Here is a 14,837-nt window from a genome sequence, read left to right on the forward strand (position 1 = left end):
GGGACCTAAACCTGTTCAGCCTTCACAAGAGAAGGCTGAGGGGGGACCTGGTGACTGTCTATAAACTCACTAGGGGGGACCAGAAGGGTTTGGGGGAGATACTGTTTCCCCTAGCGCCCCCTGGCATAACAAGGAATAATGGACACAAATTATTGGAGAGTAGGTTTAGATTAGACATCCGCAAGAACTACTTCACAGTTAGGGCGGCTAGGAGCTGGAACCAACTTCCAAGGGAAGTGGTGCTGGCTCCTACCCTGGGGGTCTTTAAGAAGAGGCTTGATGCCTACCTGGCTGGACTCATTTGAGTCCAGTTTTTCTCCCGCCCAGGCAGGGGTTGGACTTGAAGATCTACAAGGTCCCTTCCGACCCTACTTCTATGATTCTATGATTCAGCCAATATGCATGCTAACGTTTGCAGGAATTTTAGAACTCTAGCATTAACTCTTAAAATGCCTGATGATACATGGAGAAATTAGCTTGCGCTACTTAAGAGCAAGTGCTCTGGAAGAGCATGAAGAGGTGGCAAGAAGTTTTGAAAATGCAGCCGACTGAACAGTGAATCTGAGGGCAGACAATGTAGTGATGGTGGTGGTGATGTGGGGGAAGTGGGGGAAGATGTTCTATAAAAGAAGGCAGGATAATCAAAGCATTTACTGTATCCAGCATGCAGCTTTTCCTCCAGAAGCTAAAGTCATGTTTCTATTATCATACAGTATAAGAGTGATGTAGCTGTGATGGCCCAGAAATTATGCAAGAGGCAAGGATTTATTAGGGTGATACCTTTTATTGGACCAACTGTAGCTAGGATAAAGTTAGACAAGCTTTCAAATGTGAGACATTCTTCATCAGGTTTCCCTTGGAGGATCCACTTTATACATTAATGTCCCTTTCTGTAAGGTGGTTCTTCCTACATGTGCATTCAAGTACACCCCTTTAAAGAAGACCACTGCCTCAGAGCTGACCAGTAAGTAGTGGAGAAGGGATTTTTGTCCTAAACTTAGATGAAAAGTTAAAATTCCACATCATATGGGGAAGATTCATTATGACATCATGTGGGGGAAGTTTCTTCAAAAAAGAAAGTCTCGGAGCAAGTCAACATGGAACTCAGCTTGCTGGTTTCCCATCTGGAAGAGTCTTCAAGTCCACCTTCTGTCCAAGTGACATTGACAAGAGCTTTCAGGACAGGCATCCATCTATTCACTGCAAGGGGTGGGGCGGGGGGAAGGAGTTGGGAAACCTAGATTTTTCTTCAGACTGAGACTCAACCTGTGCCTAGAATAGCTTAATCCTCTTTGTTCTTGCAGTTTGCCTGGCAGTCAAGGCATTACAGACTACATGCATTTTGTTTCATTGTTTAGAAGAGGTCATGGTCCCAGATGTAGTAACTCTGCATGTATCAAATATTTCAGTATAGCAGTTCACCATGCAGAAACAGAAGAAAGGGGGAGGGGGGAGAGAAGTGTAGTTGCTTTACAGATAGAGAAGCTTACTATTTCCTGGCAAGTGTATATCAACAGCAGCTATTTGCACATCAAGGTTTAAACGCACTCATTGTGCACAAATACCATCTGTTTTCTTAAGTCAGTGTGATTAATGCATGCCTTGAGAACAGGCTTTTAGTTTGTGGGAAATGATTAGGGACAGTTTAAGATCATCTGGATGACTTTAGTTGTGCATTTGCCATTTTTGTAAGTGCTAACATTTTAATTCCAGGTTTGTCAGATCTCTAGTTTTAGAAGCCTGCTCTGTTCTAGTCTAACTTGAACTTGTGCCAAAACAGAAGGTCCAGATCCTTCCCTAGTGTGAGTCAGCACCCCCTTAGTATTTGTAAGGTATATCAACAATAGTTGAAGATATGCCACTGTCCCTATTCAACTTGGGTATTTCCTTTGCTCTTGAAAGACTTCAGTGACAAAAGACTTGTACTCTCTTCAGGAACTCCAGTGGAGCTTGCTTGCCAACTAAGCAGAAGCGGCACTATCACCTTCCAGCTGAAGATAGAGAGCTATGGGAGGGACTTAAGTTCTTTTCCCAGTAACTTTAGTAGTAAGAGAAAGGGACAGATTTATTGAGGGGGAGAGTTGCATACAGAACCCATTCTCCCTTCCTTGTGGGATATCATCTGGCTTGCATCCATAGATGCTTCTCAAGTAAATCTCAGGATGTCAATCTCCCACTGTACTCGGCCTTGGTGAGGCCACAGCTGGAGTACTGCATCCAGTTCTGGGCTCCACAATTCAAGATGGATGTGGAGAAGCTTGAGAGAGGCCAGAGAAGAGCCATGTGCATGATCAGAGGACAAGAGAACAGGCCTTATGAAGAGAAGCTGAGAGCCATGGGACTCTTCAGCCTGGAAAAATGCAGGCTCGGAGGTGGCCTGGTGACAGCCTGTAAGTACATCAGGATCTGGGGGAATGCCTGTTCACCAGAGCGCCCAAAGGGATGACAAGGTCCAATGGTCACAAACTCCTCCAAGACCATTTTAGGCTGGACATAAGGAAAAACGTCTTTACTGTCCAAACCCCAAAGGCCAAGAGTAGACTCCCTCCAGAGGTGGTGAAAGCACCTACTCTGGACTCTTTTAAGAAACGTTTGGATGCTTATCTTGATGGGATCCTTAGATCCTACCTGACTTCCTGCCCTTGGGGCAGGGGGCTGGACTTGATGATCTTCCAAGGTCCCTTCCAGCCCTAATGTCTATGAAATCTATGAAATCACATAGGCCATAGGTCCTGATCTAGTGTGGTAAATCCTATCTAGTCCCATATCCTCATCTAACAAGGCTAGCATCAGATGTTCTAGACTAGAATCTAGAGGAAGGTTCAAGAAACCCTGCAGTAGGGAACTGTTGAAAAAAACCCCCAAAAACAGACCCTTTGTGATGGTTCTTTTCTATACCCAGAAGTTGGATGCTGGCTTCAACTCCAAGCCACAAGAGTTGCATGCCCTCCCAGAGTCTATGTACACTGGTTTGTCCTAGCTCTGGACAGTCCAGTCATCCCCCTTCAAATCATACCAAATTCTTGGCCTCAGCAACATCCTGTGACAATGAGGAGGCCAGTACCATCACAGGGGATCGCAAAGTTGGTTGTCCCAGACTGTTTGCAACAGCAGCTGTTACTAGTTCCACAGTAACTCCAAGAACACCCCACCCTCTTCTTGCAAAACTAACCTGAAAGCCACCAGTCCACATCAGGATGAAAAATGAAAAGATATTATCATTTTAAGGCAAACCATTTTGAGGATAATGGAAAAACATAACAAGTGGTTGAGAATATTAAGTTATTTTTATATCTTGTACCAGATATTGTCTGGTTTACTACTCACTGCTAGGGGTTCTGATGTAGCATAAGAATATACTAACAAAGTTTCAGGCAGTCAGTGGTCAGCAGTGACTTTATATTGGGGTTTACCTCCATTTTGACTATGCAGAGGCTAACATTTCCCATAGGTCTATTAGTAAGAGTGGGCAGTTTTCCTCTGCTTATCTGTGCTTTCAACTGCACAGCTTCAGACACAGAGCGTGGGATCCTCTGACTAGTGCTTTAGAAGCTTGAATTACTGAACAGCTCCTGTTCAATTCTACAGTGTGGAGAGAGGATAATAGCCAGTAAAACCTAATCTAAGATGAATTCAGTTTTCCTCTGCCTGTCTCTGCCTTTAATCTTCCTTCCTAGTTCACATGTTTCTGCAATTCCATCTGTTCTCATGGCAGCTGTCCCAAGAAAGGAGTAAGAATAAAAAGAAATGGAACCAAGGAACAGGACCAGCTGAAAAAGCCAAGGCTTTTAGCAGCACAAGCAGTCACTTTTGGTCAAAAGTCACCACCATTTCCTCTGAAATGTGTTAATGAAAGACAACTCAGGGAAGAAACTGCCAACTTCCAGCTGCACAATGCTAATTACTGGAGAGGTCACAAGGAGTGAAGCTGCCCTTCCTCCCACCTCTCAGTCAGGGCTGGCCTTGGGGGTGGGTGACATGGGCGACTGCCCAGGGTGCTGTGGTCATAACACCCCCCACCACCAAGCGCAGCTCAGAGCCCCATCCACATGCACACACTTCCTCTGCCAAGCCCAGCTCACCCCCCATCTCCAGCCACTGCTCAGGAGGAGCCAGACTGGGCACATGTGGGTGGGGTGGCAGCAGCAGTGCCTGCCCATCTGCCTGCCTGGCACACTGTGCCGCTCCGCCTCCCTGCCACACTGCCGTTGCCTGCAGCACTATTTCTGACTTGCAGGGGATGCCATAGTACAAGTTCACCTAGGGCACCACTTTCCTTAAGGCCAGCCCTGCTTCCAGTACTCACCCAAGCAGATGGTCTCATACTACTTGGAGAGTAAGATTAGATTCTCATATACACGTAGAAACAGGGATGTTGAGCCAGGCACCAGGACTTTTGAAGTCATAAGTGTAACAATGACAGGACCACTGGGAAGAAAAGCAGTGAAGCACAACAGGCGCAGCTGAACTAAAAAGGCAAGGGACAGGGCAGCCATAGGTGTACATAGATCATTTCAGTTACCAATTAACTAAAGAGCTTTGTGTTAATTAGAAGTATTCAGTATTTTATCCAAGGCGTATACTACAGTAAGAGTCAGCAATTTTAAGACTGAAGAGATCCAGACATCTCTCAGGCCTTGATCATCACAGCATGCCCCCTACTACACCCGGTCAGACTCCTTCTACTCTTTATACTAAAGACAAATAAGGCATTACAGCAGTCTTACCTGCAAGCTCCACACAGCTGAGAAACAACTAATCCTCAGTGTTTCTCAGGTCCAGTAATCCTGATTTACACCATCGTAAGCCAGAAATAGGAAAAAAAAAAAAGACACTCTTCATTTCCTGCTTAAATACCCACCATGTGGCCCAGGTAAGAGCCTCCCTTTCCCAATTGGCAGGTAACTAGGTTCTGTAGGGCAAAGAGTTTGCAGTAAATTAACCCCTTGTCTTCTTGCCCATGCAAGAGCTATGCGTAGGACTGTATATAAAGGTTTTCTTACATGTTTGTAAAACACCAGGCATGAAAATTAATTTTCCTGAATAAGAATAATACTGGTAGCTAATCTTTAGTAAGGGATTCCATTCCACATGGCACGTGCCCTGATAAGGCAACATATAAAGAGATTCAATAAAATAACATATAATTGGGGTCAAGGCCCCTGCTGCTCCCTGATATGTTGTCAGCTCATGGGTGAGCAGGCATCATATTGGACTCCAAGCCCAAACTAAGGTAGAACCTTTTCATATAATCCCAGAATACTCCCCTTGCAGGATCAGTCCATTGAAAATGTTCCTACCAAAGGCATCACTCAATTCTTCCTGCCCCTTCCCTGACACTGCCTCAGTGGTAATAGTGCCTGGACTCCAGGTCTCCCAAGCTGGAATGAAATTCATTGCTGTGGCTATGTTCTATTCCTGTTTGTGACTGTAGGAGGAATAACAACAAGATCTAGAGCTGCATGTGATTATCTCAGGGACCTCAGCTATTTAGAGAGCCAGAACAAAGTGTTCAAGTGTGGACACTGATTCTGGGTGTCTTCTGCTAGGCAACCAGAGACTAGGGCACCCCAAAGCAGTTGCTACATATGCAAATAAGGCTACTACCACAGTGGTACCCCAAAGACCATTGCTGGGATGATGCTCCTTGCTATGTTCATGGCAGACTCTTATACTACTTTTACTTTCCTCCTGGTTTTTGTCCCTCCTCCTCTTTTTTGTGTGTTTCTTCTCACACTTCCTTTTCCTGATATTTAGACAACAAGACAATCACAGATTCTCTTTCTCTGCCCTTTTGTCTTTTTCTTTCTTCCCTTTCTCTTTTCTTCATACCTTTCTTTCTCATTATTCCCACTCTCCTCCTCTTTATTAAAAATCATCTGATTGGTGCATATAATTCTAGCATAAATACAGAAACCGCTAGGAAGGCATCAGGTGATTGCTGGTGAAAATATGATTTGGAGGAAATTCTTACATTTCAGAATCTGCTTTTACTCTCATTTTGAGTAGAAACCAAATTGTTCCAGATTTCTTGTGAACAGGAAAAAAAATCATTTTGGAATGCTCCAGCTGCCTGGAACTGTCCTTCTCAGTTGTATTGCTTCTGTTAGCTGTTTCAGCCACAGCACTACCAGGGGATGCAATGTAGAAGCAGCCTGCACAACCAGTCCTAGTTAGGATGAAAGTGACAAAGTGAGAGAGCAGTAAGATTTATGTGAGGTTGCTTCAATCTGGGATCCAGTACAGTTCTACCAACTGCTTACGTGCTTTGCAACAAAGATACTTTACAGACAAACCAGTCTGACAAGTACTTGCTGCCTGAGAAGCTTAATTTAGACACAACACAGTGGGCACGTCTACACGTGCACATTTACCACCCCTGGGCCACATCTATCAACCTTTTAGCAAGAAGAGGAGGAGGAACTGATATCCCAGGAAAGAAAGGTATGGCAGGACCTGAGAGCCCCAGAGACCAGCTTCCCAGTCAAAAAGTTTTGTTCCTGTTGCTCAGCTAAAACAGTCAAAAACACTGTTAGCTCCTGCACTTAATATTTTGGCCCAGATTCTCACCTAATATAAATTGATGTAGCTGCATTGTCTTTCTGCTAGGATAGTTTATTCACAACTGAGGACCTAGCTTACTCTAGCTCTCTGGCTTTCTTTCCCCTTTCCAATTATTTTTTCTCTCCTGTACTTTCTCTTCTGTCTCAACATGTCTGAAAATCAGGCCCCAACAAGTGTCTCCAGGTACAGTCCCAAAAAGCAAGACAGACAACATTAGGGGCCACTTTAAAAATTATTGGCCTGTTTTTTTCCTTTCATCTTTAAATACTTCCCTTGACTTTTTCAGGTTGTTTTCCTTATTGGATCTGGCCTTGGTTGTTTCCTTGCTTTATTTGTACTATAATATGTTTTTTTCTTTCAGCTCTCCAAGGGCCAGCATTACCAAAGAGCCACAATGTTCATGAAAAGTCAGAAAAAACATTATCTTCTGAGCAAGCCAGTGACTCACCTGTAATTCTTTGTCTTCTCTTACAGGAATGAAACTGTCTTACACCAGTTCTGTTGCCCAGCAGCTGATGCAGAGCAGAAGCCCTCATCTTCGGATTCTTCACCAAGGTGGGAGATCCCTGTCACCAGGGCCTTCTCCTTTCCACTTTCTCCTCTTTTCTTACAACCTCATCCCTCTGCTTTAACTCTGCTGTCATTCACTCCTGCTTACTCCTCTGTAAACATGCTCCTGACACTTCTCTTCTACACACAGATACTCCAATCTTCACCACCTCTCTAAAGCACTCTCCCACACACTCTCTCATCTACTCATCCAAACAGACATACATGCACTTTCACACCCCCAACACCCATCTCTCTTTCTTAGATTGTAATTACTTACATATCTCCTCAGCTCTAGACTCATGCAAATGCACACTATCAGCCTATGCACTCACATGCCTCTGCCCCTTCACTCTGCCCCTGACACATCTTCCCTACATTGCTGCCACCCATTCACACCCTCCATACAAATATACACACCCATTGCCCTTCAGCTTTCTCACACACAGAGAGACCATACCATACCCCTCCCTCCCTCTCTAGCATCCCTAGTCTCTGGTCTCCTGCCCTGTATGTATATACATGTGCATATTCACCGTCCACCAGAGCTTAGGGCTGATGTTGGTATCATGGATATGCCAACAAAGGAATTCTGTTAGCTTGTAACAGAGGCCAAGGCTTGTTTCAACATGGTTTAAGCTACTGCAGTGTAGATTCCCAACTAAAATGGCCTGATCTGCCAATGGCAGCTGACCATAATAGTATCAGTCTGCATATAGATCAGCCAGGGAAGGCCCACGTTGGCCATATAGCAGAGCCTGGCATAACCTTCCCCGACTGACAAATAGCAGCAGAGCCAAAGCTCAGGATCCAAGAAAAAAGTAGAAAATCAAAACCAACCCATGAGATTTATTTCCAACCAGAAAAGTACAGGTGGATCCTGTCCCAGTGCATGGGTCAGTGCATCTCTCCCATGCCACAGCACTGTTACTAGTACCACCAAATCCTGAGCACAGCAAGAAGGGTGCTAAGAAAGGCCCAGTGAGGGCCTGGTGAATGCTGTGTGCCTCATTTACCACTGGACATTGTGATTCTCAACATGTTGGTGGTACACATTCTCCTGACCAAACCAGCTGACCCTGAGTGCTGTCTGCCCATCTCAGCCAAGTCTGAAGCTCTGGATTTTCCAGTCCATCTTCTCCCTCACATGTATGTAGCACCTAGATACCATGATGATGGGAGTCCGTAAGAGAGACAAAAAGATGCCCTAGTGAGACCATTCAGTCTCTCTTCTCTCCATTTTCCCTCCCAGTTTTCCCATAACTACCTCCCTGTCATAGACTTTCCCATCCTTCTCTCTCTCATGCACCCATGCACCTTCTCCTCTCACTTCTTCATTCTCCTGTTGGCAGCTATAGGATTTGTTATTAGAGATTTTCCCATTGCTCAGACAGACTCTTACCTCTGACCTTTGCTACTGACTTCATAAGCTAGTGCTCCTGGGGAAGGATCCAGGTGGGATGGGGAAGATCAGTTGCAGTGTGGGATGGTCTGCAATATATTATCTCTCTTGGCTTGCCCTGTTCACTGGAAGGGGTTCTGGCTGCTAATCCCCCTGTAGTGAGTGGTTGGAGACCCAGACAGCTCTGAAGAAAACAAATGGGCATGTGTGCTCAGTGGCAGGGGGTACAGCTCCACTAAGGGATGGGCAGAATGAGCAGAATCCCTCCTGCACTGAATTAGCTGGTTTGGGTGTCAGAAATGGTTTAGCCTAAAGAGAAATTAGGCCTGATGGAAAATTAGCCCAGGCAGAGAGTCCCACTAGTTCTACTGTTTCTGAGCTACCTTGTCCAGAGCAAACTCAGGTGTTTCTATATGGCAGTACTGCATATCCAAAGTGCGGAAGAGGGGTTAACCCTCTGGGCTGTCTTGGTCTTCAATGCTTAGGCCCCAGGTTGGATGAAATTATTTAAACCTTAAGAGGAATCTGGATCCAGTTCTCCATCTATTTGGAATGGAGATGGACACCTATAGAGGTTGCTCTGATAGGGACAGTTGGCATCTTCCCTCCCTGAAAAGATAAGACTGTGGGATGTGTGTCTGGGTTTGCTTGAGCCTCCCTCCCTCTATGGTTCTCAATGTCTGCAACCTTGGTCTTTGAACCCTGCTGCTTTTCTGTCCTTCTTCCATTCCACCTCTTTTCCAATTTGTTTGCAGTTTTCCCTTGCTTACTTCTAGCACTTTGCATTTGTGTGACCTACACAGCTTAGTCACCCCCACTAGGGCTTAAACTCCATGTATCTGATGAAGTGAGCTGTCACTTATAAAATCTTATGCATGTCTGATTTGGTTGATGTATAAAGCACACCTTTACCTTGCCTTCTGTCTTAAACTCCATAGTAACTTGCTGTCTCCTTAACCTCATAGACCTTCCCTTTAGTGCACTAATGACCTACTGTGGTGACAAAAAATCACAAACGCCTCAGCCCAAGATTAAGAAATCTGTAGGCTTTCTGCAGTAATGCTGTGGAAACCCAAAACTCCTGGCTCAGGGTCAAAGATATAGATGGAAAAGGACAAGGCACTGATTTTCCGATTATTTTTTTGCAAATATACTATTAGTTTCATTTGGAAACACATGGAAGCTGGATCTGGATCTGAATCTGGTCTTTTCTAAAGCATATTGCCTTTGTGTTTATGGCAAAACCCTTTTATATAAATGTCTGCCCATCTATTTCATGTCACTGAGTCTGTGTGCAACAGCTTTTCACAGTCTGCCTCCCCTGTCTTATCTCAGGGACAGTTTTGCTTTCAGCCCTGGTGATACAGCACTGTGTGCCTACCATAGTGTCCTCAGCTTGGCCATCACACTGAGAAAAGGCAAGCCTCTGGAGAAGCAGAAAAGTGCTGGAGGGTTCCCATGTCTGTTATGACAGCATTAAGGCAGAGCTACAGAGGCTTGGGGAGGGATGTTGCTTATGCACAATTCAAGTTTGGGTCTTGAGCTTAATGTCTTACCTGTCTCTCTCACCTGTCTTCAGACTGAAAGTGCTGCTGATACTTATACAGCACATGGGAATGCAAAAGCACTACATGTCCGTGCTGTAATATGATGGCCTACTTTGATAGACACGTAGAACGGAATTCAAAACTCCTTACCTGGAGGCAAAATGGATTAACATGGTCCAGGACTTGGAGGGGTGGAAAGGAAGCAAACAGAGGGGGAAATAAGTGGTAGGATGTGATAGGGACCCCGCCTCCTCAACAAAAAGCACTGCTGTGCAGCAATCCTCCCTCCCTCTGTGAAGGAATTGTGTGTGGGGAAGATGAGGATGGTTTGTGTTTTCCACCTGTGTGGGGACCAGAAGTACACCATCTGTGTTCTCTTCTAAATGAGAGAAGTCCTTAAATGTCTGCCATGTCTTGGTGCTTGTGTGCTGGACAGTGCTCCCTGCACATAGTCAGGGTGAAAGGGTCAGAGTATGTGGTCTATCCAACTCAGTGGGTAAGCTTGGCACTTGCCTGAGCCACCCTCTTGGCATTCTTCAGGTACTTCAGTCTGTCCTGGACCTCCCTTTCTGCCTGGAGAGCTAACCCAAGCACAATGAGGGGGGCAAGAGGTGGTAACAGGACAGTGAGAAAGATAGCACAGAAAGCCTTCAAGTGGATGACAGTGTGCAGCCTTAATGGCGTTTTGCTGTTCCAGATGGGGTCAATCAGCTCTCTAGAATAAGCTCATCATATCCCCAGTGAGCTTGTCACATCACTAGGATAAACTCAAAGGGCTCTCCAGTGAAGTGATCAAGAATACAGAGCAGGCCAATCAGGACTTAAATGAGTCAGGCAGGCAGCCTGAATAGGCAATCAGCATTCCCAATGAGCCAATCAGATCTCTAGAATAAGCTAATTGTGACTCCTGTTGAGCCAGTCAGGTCTGACTGGGTCTCCTGCAGCGATGCGCTTGAGCTGTGCTGAAGCAAGGTCCAGTCAATCTTAGTGCTCTGGTGAATCAGATGCACCAGCTTGGGGGATTTTTCCCTGGTTTTTTTCCCTTCCCCGGTCAGGCATTTCCTTAAATGAGATAAATCCTGTCAGAACTGATGCTGCTAATAACCGTCAGACGTCTAGTTTTAATTAGAGTTTGCTTCATTAATGCCTTGACTCCTCTCTGTGCAGCAGATTAAACAATGTACTCGCAGCTCATTTACACAAACCCCCAAACTGCAGGGCTGAGCTGCAATCCTTTAATTAAACAGCCCGGCTGATCCTTGCTGCCGCCTCAGCTCATCAGTCTAAGCCGATTAAAGAGAATAGGGACTAATAAAGAGCATAAACAGGGAAGTGACTCTCATCCCTTCAAGGGACTCAGAGACTCCAGCAGCAGTTGGACTGCTGACTCCTCATCTGCAGGGAAACTAGGCTTGGTCCAACCTGACACATGCTGGGACCTGCAAGAGCAGGAAGATTACTATTCCGAGTACATTACCAGCATGTGGGAACTGTGAAGAACTGTCCTCCTCTCATGGGGTAGTAGGAGGAGAAATCCAGACAATGGGACTGGGGGCGGGGACAGTGGGAAGATAACTTAGCAGCAAAAGTGAAGGGAATATGAAGCACCTGAGACAAAGAAATAAGCATAGGTAGCTCAAAGCAGTAAGAGCAGGGACTGGGTGGCAGGAATACCAGCAGAGCAATAGGGCAGATGGCTGGGGTAGCAGGACTGTGAGACGTGGAGAAGGGTAGGCAGGTGACACCAGACAGAGCAGTGGGGCACTTAGCAGTTTAGAGGGGCCTGGACAGCAGCTACCTCTGCTTCTGGTCTGTGGTGGTGTTTGCTGTCTGCGTGGTTTCCCTGAGCTCGGGTCCATAACACTGATACTTTTTGTTTTGTGACCCTTCTGAAAAATCTTTGAATGCAGATGGGTGGGGAGCAATGAGCCTTTGACTGTTCCCCAGAAATCAACTAAAACAAAGTACTTACAATTGTTCCCGTTCATTGTGCTCTAGTTCAGGTTCACTGTCTGCCACAAGTACAGCTGATGCCCTCCTAGACCTTCTTTTGCTCTTGGTTGCATCTGCTTGCCTTGCTTTCTGACTTGGGGCCCTGTCAGGAATCACCAGGACAGTCTTGAGGAGCAAAGAGCTGTCATAAGCAAACGGACCTATACTTCAAGACAATGCCAGTGTTATTTAGGTCCATAGTATAATATCAGGCTTGTGGAAGCAGGACCAGCAGCCAGTTTCACAGAATCATAAACAAGTAGGTCTGGAAGCAATTTCTGGAGGTCATTTAGTTCAACCCCTGCTCAGGGCAGGACCACACTCTGTGATGGTATTACAGATAGCAGAGGCAGGGGGTAGCACTTCTCTTTAGGACCATACCACGGGAGCAGCAGCTGGGGATGCTTTTAAGTCCCCAAAGCAGGTAAGAATTCCTCCCTCCCTTCTCTTTCATGCTCAGCAGCCCATCCCCTCCCCTCCAGAGCTGCTCCTGCCCCATTCCAGCCAACCTATGCAGGAAGCCAGGCTTAGCTGGGGGCAGAAGCAGCAGCAGTAGCAGCAATGGGAACTTGCCCACTGACACCACTGCTGCTGCCCCTGGGTGAGCCTGGCCTCCTATGCAGCCTACCTGGAGTATGGCAGGAGCAGCTCTGGAGCACTCCTGGGTCAGCTGGGGACAGTGGCAGTGGTGGGCTGTGTGGGGGGTGGGAAAGGATGGGAGGGGAGGTGCCACTGAGCATGAAGGGGAAGGGAGGGAGTGCCAAGAGTGGTGGGGGTGGGTTTCTTAACTGATGTGTGGATTTAAAAGAGTTCCTGGCTGCTACCCCCATGGCATAGTCTGCCCACCCTGGTGCTGAGGAAGTTGATAGCAAAGTTACAGCCACCCCTGCAGCGCCAGTCACTACTTCCACAGCCCCACGTTACAGAATCCTGGATCTGCCTGTGAAAGGTACCCAGATCCATTTTACAGAGTGAAGGGTTAGACTGACATTCAGGATGTCAGAGTCTTGGGGCAGGGATCCTGGTTTTTCACACAGGCTCCTGGGTAATATCACTGTGCTAAGAATAAGAACGGTTTCTGTTGATGGCAGTAGCAGCCTGCCTTGCTGTTAGACTGGTTTGCGCCAGTGATACCCAGGGCCAGGCAACCTAGGATGGGAAATTCCTAGGGGTGTCACTAGCAGCCTGCCTTGCTGCTTTGCTTAGGTGCTGATTAGAGACTGATTTGGCCAAAACCTATAATTTCACAAAAGAACCACTCTCTTCTTGCTGGCTTCTGCTGTTAATGGCAGGGCGTCATTCTGGGGATTTGAATAGTCTGGTAATTGCATTCCCACTTCTTCCAGTCTCATACAGTGGAATGTGGCATCCCAGCACAATGACCTTAAAACATGTCCAGCAGCAAGCCATCTCTAACAAGATTACATGCCATTTGCCTTTGTGTGAGGTAATGCAACTGAGATGAGAAAGGTTTGTTTCTATTAGAGTAAGGAGAGGAAATGATGGAATGACAATTGCAGGGAATGATGCGTTCATCCAGTTGCCATTCATGGGGTTTTTGGAGGCTGTCTCTGGCTCCCCTGCAGAGTAGAATAGCAAATCAAAAGAAAAATCAGCTCTGTGCCAGTAATGAGAAAAGTTCTACAAAACGCATGAAGAGGTTGAGGTAGAATTGCTGTAGCAATGGATGCTGGGATTAGGATGGAGACATGACCAATCTGGTCCTTCAGAAGAGTAGATGGGATCCCAGCTACAGCTGTGTGATGGGATGAGGGTGGAAGCCTAGATGGTGCTGAAGATCCATCTGGGTTTATGGGAGCAGAGGGGGATTTCCCCCTGTCTGCAGGTGTGTAGAGGCTGAGGGAGGAGAAGAAATAAGGCTGGGGTGGCATGGGGATGGACAGAGGCAATGAACTTTCCTTGGGGGAAGGTGGAAGGGCTTGGATTAAATTGGTCTCTACCAGAAGAATGAGGAAGAGGCTTGCATGGGAGCTGTCTGTGGGAAGGGTAAGGAAGCTAAATCTATAGGATTTGCATGTATTAGTTCTTTATGAGACTGAACTTTCCTGTGTATAAAATGCTGCTTAGATCATGGCTGAAACATGATCAATGGAACAAGCAAGTGTTTACTTCATGATTACAGACCAATTAAACTCTAACTCAATACAGATTAGACTTCAAACAGCTGTATACCCATTCCCATATTGCCTGCCAGATTAGTCACCACTACAAACTGGCTTTTACCTTGAACTTTGGCACTGATTACCGATGAGGAAAGGTGCAATTCATTCTTCCCAGACTTTAGTCTCAGCTCCAGCCCAACTTCTCCTGCAGCCAGGGTGAAATGCCTTCTTGCTATGTTTCTGAATTACTAAGTATCTAAAATACATAGATGGAAGATTGTCTCCTAGTTGGAAATGGTCCTTTATGCATAGTTCTCTGTGGTCACAGATTTTGGAACCGGTGCTCTCAACTTACTGAAGAGGGAGGAAGCCATTTTATGCTTGAATACACACTAGAAAATCCTCTCTAATGTGGAGGGTGGTTTGTCTCAGCCTCTTCATGTGTCTTCATTTGAGCCACCTGTTAATCTTGTCTGTTTACAATTTCTCCACAATCTGATGTGGTACAAAGTCATTGGAAAACAGTTGTCTGTAACTCTGAAAAGCATTAGCACAAGACAATGGTGAATGCTTGCTGTTGAGAGGTCTCAGTGGCATATGCCTTTCATGACATCACACTGTTAAATCCCAGGGCTCCTCTCACATATCTGTTTTAGTTCG

General features: G+C 46.0%; 1 protein-coding gene across 2 annotated transcripts in view; it reads left to right on the forward strand.

The window, feature by feature from the left end:
- Positions 1-7,038: 7,038 nt before the first annotated feature.
- The window catches only part of IQSEC3 (IQ motif and Sec7 domain 3), a 119,093-nt gene continuing 111,294 nt past the window's right edge, over positions 7,039-14,837 (forward strand). Inside the window, exon 1 of one of the 2 annotated variants that reach the window (XM_019515498.1) lies at positions 7,039-7,119. The gene's annotated coding sequence lies outside the window, so the exon portion shown is untranslated. The remainder of the gene's footprint in view (positions 7,120-14,837) is intronic. The other variant, XM_019515499.1, reaches the window with a different exon arrangement.

The sequence above is a fragment of the Gavialis gangeticus genome, unplaced genomic scaffold, assembly GCF_001723915.1.
Source record: "Gavialis gangeticus isolate Ggan-Ray unplaced genomic scaffold, GavGan_comp1, whole genome shotgun sequence".
Lineage (NCBI taxonomy): Eukaryota > Metazoa > Chordata > Crocodylia > Gavialidae > Gavialis > Gavialis gangeticus.